Source organism: Monodon monoceros, unplaced genomic scaffold (genome assembly GCF_005190385.1).
Source record: "Monodon monoceros isolate NGI ecotype Baffin Bay Population unplaced genomic scaffold, NGI_Narwhal_1 Super_Scaffold_5, whole genome shotgun sequence".
Taxonomy (NCBI): domain Eukaryota; kingdom Metazoa; phylum Chordata; class Mammalia; order Artiodactyla; family Monodontidae; genus Monodon; species Monodon monoceros.
Window position 1 is genome coordinate 110,658,051 of NW_021703782.1, and position 5,063 is coordinate 110,663,113.

At 65.3% G+C, this 5,063-nt stretch overlaps 1 protein-coding gene across 1 annotated transcript in view; it reads right to left on the bottom strand.

Moving 5' to 3' along the window:
* RXRA (retinoid X receptor alpha) overlaps window positions 1-5,063 on the bottom strand; it is a 95,141-nt gene that overhangs the window by 67,694 nt on the left and 22,384 nt on the right. The window lies entirely within an intron of this gene.

Genomic DNA, 5,063 nt, shown 5'->3' on the forward strand with positions numbered 1-5,063 from the left:
CACACACACACACACACACACACACACACACACACACACACACACACGGAGTTACAGGAAGGATACCGGGGAGCACCTGGCCCAGATGATACCTGCACATCAGTGTCACCCAGGGGCTGCTGAAAAGCCCCAGTGCCCAGGCCTGGCCCCCAAGGCTGCTGATCTAATTGGTCCAGGGCGTGGCCTGGACACCGGCAGTTCTGAAGGCTCCCCTGCTTTCAAAGGAGGGCAAGGCAGGGAGGGTTCGGGTTAGGGTTAGGGCAGCCAGGGTGAGAAGCTCCGACCGGGTCACTTTCACAAATCCCTCAGGCCTTCTCCCGCCAGCCCGTTCAAGGAGGGGGGATGCAGGGTAACCGGCAGCGGCATCGGCGAACAATTCTGGAGGAGTGATGATGACCACGGACACGGCCTCGCCATTCAGCTCCTGGTGACAGAGCTCAATCCCAGTAGCCGCGGACGCCGGCAGGCCCAGGACGGCAACGGCACGGCACACACCTCCCTGCCCCGATCTCCCTGCTCGCCATCACTGCACCTCTCCGAGGCCCCAGAACTTCTCCCACTGAGCCCCTGGTGGCCACGATCAGTCAGTCAGAGAGGCCTGCGGGCTGGGGCCTGCGGGCTGGGGCAGACCTGAGTCCCTGCTCCAGGGGCCTGGTGACCTCTGCTCCCCGAGACAGCACCTCTTGCTCTCCCAACCCCATTCCCTGCAGCACCTGTGGAACACTGCCCCGAACTGCAGACACAGCTTTCTAAAAGCACCCTCAGCGTGGCTCGGAGATGTGTTTGGAGCTGTCCATGAGTCTTTCCAACATCACCAGGGAGACGTCAGGCATGCCAAGTCACAGATGGCTCGGCTCGCCAAACAGGTACACCTAGCCCTAGAAACAAACCACCTTCTAAAGGGACCGGAAGGCTTCAGGGAGGAATGGCCCCTTCCCTTCCCGAGGCCTGGTATCACTGCCCAGAGGGCACCTCAGCCCTCCTGCCCTGGGAAGGGGTTGGCGGGAGGGCAGGCAACCCGCTGGTCTGGAGTAGGAGGGCTGTATCCAGGCCACCACCTTCAGGAGGACCGGAAGGCCCAGCTGGACACACTGGGGACACACAGGTTCCAAGAAGCTGACAGGGCATCACTTGGTAGAGTCTGAATTCTTTTGAACACAAGGGAAGGTTTGCTGAAACAGGGGAATGTCCAGGGCGGCCACGCGAAGGGAGACCAGCCTAACGCCCCACATGTACACACACGGCAGCACGAACACACGCACACACACACGTGCCCACTTGCACACATGCAGCCCAGGCCGCCAGATCCCCCTCCACTTCTGTCCACCAGGCCCAGGCCTCCCACACCCAGGGCTGTCAGAAATTCCACCTTCTGGGGACCTTCGTGAGTACAATTCCAGCAGCCTTTAAATCCGCCTAAGAAAATAAACATGCCCTCTCCCCAGCAGAGCCGGCTCAGGCCCCAGAATCCTGGCTGTGGCCCCACCCCTCCCCGCCACCAGTGCCAAAGGGGGATCCAACTCGGCATACCCTGGAGGACCCCGGCCAGTCCACTCACCCTCCCAGCCCACGCACCCGGGGCCCAGCCCGACGGCACGGGGAGAACCCAGGGCGCGAACTGCCCTCTGCCTCCCCGGGTGCAACCAGTGCCCACGCTAGGAAGTGGGGGCCCCGTCCCCCAGGAGACAAAGAAGATGGGGGAGACCGCGCTGAGACCCGCTGCCCTGGGCCGGGGAAGATGAGCAGATGGGGCCGACGTGCCCAAGGCGCTGCAGCCCACGCAGCTGCCCCCGACCCCCGGGATGCGCAAATGGAGCGGGCACCTCGCTCTCCCAGAGGACCGCGCCCCTCTCTGCGCCCCATACAACGTGCAGGGGACGCTAAGAACCGACGTGGAGCCACTCCCCGTGCTGGCGCCGCACTCGGCCCCTCAGTCGACCCCACGACACCCGCACCCTGACTCTGTTTCGCAGGGGAGACCGCCGCCGAGTCAGGAGGTAGCTGCAGGACGTGGCTGGGGCACGCGGCCCCCAGCGCCCGCCGGCAGCCGGGGATCAGCGCCGGCCCCGCCAAAGGAAAACAAGGGAGGCCCAGCAGAGGGTGGCTGGAGGCTGGGTGGTCCAGACACTTAGCCTCGCACGGTCTGCTCTGGGCGCGCAGCCACCTCTGCCCGCTGCTGGGCAGAGGCGAGGTGGGGAGGGGCAGGGTGGTGCTGCCAAGCCCTGGGCCGCCCGTCTGTAGGCCCGGAGTGGGACCCCTGCGCCCTCCCTGGTGCCCAAGACGCACCCGCGGGCCCTGATGCACCCCAGGTGGGCCCTGGCGAGCGGCCACCAGGCCTGGCTGGATCCCCCAGCCCAACGCCGCTGGGGTGTCCGACCCTCCCGTCAGGAGTGGCAGGGTCCATCCACGTCTAGGCTGCCCCACGGCCCGGGAGGCCTGGGGGCGGCTCACCTGCCCCCTGCCTCGCCACGTTCCCATCACACACCTGGGCAGGCCCAAAGCCCACTGCAGCCCTGGGACCAGGCCCTCGATCCCTCGGCCCTCAAGCCCAGAACACTGTCCCCTGGCTGCACCCAAGCCCCTCACACATCACTCCTGGGACCCTCCTGTGGGGCCATCAGGGCTCCAACTCCCCACAAATCAGGCCTCCTGACCAACAGGAAGCCAGACCTCAGCCCCCCAGGCTCTCCCCGTCCTGACACACGTGCACACCTGCACACTTACACAGGGGCACACAGAGACCAGAATCCACCCCCCCCGCCCCGCCACATACAGACCAGAACGACGCCACCAACACACGCCAGCCACACACAGCCCGCCCCCGAGAGGCCAGGCCCACAGCCTCTGCGTGGCCGCCACAGACCTCCCCGAGGCCCCCGCGCACCCACTCTCACAGACCCCACTGGGCGCTGTTCACCTCTCATTTGATGCTTAAAAATTCATTCACGGCTCCAGATTGGCTATTACACCTCGGCTTTAATTAAAGAGGGCCGCAGAACGGCATTTTAGACAGCAGTGTCATTTTCTAATTGACAAGGCTCCATCATCAAAAAAAGAAAATACTCAGACGGGTCTGAAGCGGAGCCGGCGCCCCTCCTCCACCCTCTCGGAGCAGGCGACGAAGGTTCAGCTTCAATTTTTAATCCGCTGATGAAATATTCACAGGCCAGGGAGGGGATCACGTTTCCCAAGAGTAGGATCCCTGGCCTCTCCAGGGGCTCCCCGAGCTGCGAGGACACCGAGTTTGGGGTGACGAGGTGAAGGCGGGGGCTGGACACCTGCCCGCCCCGCAGCCAGCACCCTGTCGCCGCCTGGGTCCACAGGCTCTCCCCTCCCCTGCGCCCTGCCCTGGGTGCATCACAAACTCCACTGCTGGGGGTTGGGGGCCTCCGGGGGGTGACTCCTTGGAGGGGGACACAGGGGCCCAAGGTCACCAGCAATGTCCCCCCAGGCCTCCTGGTCCCAGCCCTGCCATGTCTGGACCTCCAGTGCCAGTCCAACCTGCTCCAGGAGAACCAGCTCTGTCCCCAGCACTGTCGTTTCCTAAGCGAAACGTCAGAGGCCCAGCCCCCGACGCCAGCATTTCCTCATGATCAGGCATTTATACCTCAAGGCTGCAAACGCTTCTCGTGATGGTTAAGTCGGCTGCCCCCCGTTTTACAGGCGGGGATACTAAAGCGGAGTGGAGAGGTCCCGGCCGCCCTCCCAGGGCGTCTGCCCACCCTCACCGAGGAGCACGGGAACGGCCAGGTGAGAGGGGCGTGTGACACTCGGCCTCCGGCGGTGGCAGCGCAGCCCCTGCCCCCTCACGGAGCGCACAGTACAGATGAAGAGGCAGAGCCGGCGAGAGGGGCCCCAGGACTCAGCTCCCCGGAACGCGTCCCCGCGTGCAGCGGGGTGGGCGAGGACCCCGGCCCACCTCCTTCCCACCTGCCTCCGAACAGAGGGTGAAAACATTCCAGATGAGCAGCCCTCTGGGTGGGAGGGGTGGTGAACCAGGCCGCCATGCCCGGCCGGGCACCGAGGGCAAGGTCCTTCAATTTCCTGTGCAGGCCACACGGTGAGCACGGCCAGAGGACACATCCGTGGGCCTGGCATCATCCATCCTGGGCAGTTGGCCGGCGGCCCGCTGTGCCCTCCGCAGGGGAAGACCCTGGACGGAAACTACGGGCCTCTGAGGAGGATGACCCCGCCACAGGCAGCCCCAGGGAACCCCCAGCCGCTGACCCGCCACCCGTGGGCCTCTTCAGCACCAGCTGCGAGACCAGGATGGCCAGCCTCCTCTACAGATGCGGGAACTGAGGCTCAGAGGAGCCGGGGGTCTCTAACGCCAGTAGTGTGTTTGGCCCTCCACCCTGCAGTGCCAGCGCCCCCAGCGCTCTAGAAGCCCATCCCCCCCACCTCCCCCTCCCTCCCCAACCCCTGCAGCACCGTGGCAGCTTCCACGCATCCTGCCGAGCGAGCCTGACACTGACCAGCTGCCCAGCCGGCCTGGACAGGTCGTTTAATCAAAGCCTGCGATCAGCACAGCCTCTCCTGAGATCACTGGGCAGATGCACCCGCCCAGCCATCTGGCGCAGCCACTCTTTCTGACCCTGGACCCGCGCGTACCCCAGACAGAGGCGTGAGTCCAGGGCCCGGGGAAGGGGGCCCAGCAGTGCAGGAGGGGGACAGTGTTACGGGCAGAACGCTGGTATGTGCCGTCAGCCAGCCGCCAGCTGTGCCCCTGCCCGACCCCCCGAGCCAGCCGCACTGCCCGCCTCTGAGCAGCCGTCCTGGGTGGGCACGGCCCAGGAGCTTGGCCCTGGGGGACCACGTGCAGAGCTGTGATCGTTGGGTTTACACCCTAGATACACACTCAAAGCGAATATGGCCAAATTCTCAGACACGGAGATACAGACAGCCTCAGGGGGGACCGAAGACCCAGACAGCCCAGCATGGGGCCTCCGATGTCGTCAGCCCAGCCCGCCCGCGCTCACCTAGACTCTGGTCCCCGTCCCTTAATGCTCCCTGCACATAATGAGCCCCAGGGACCAAGAGGCCGCGGGCCCCAGCCCCCCCCC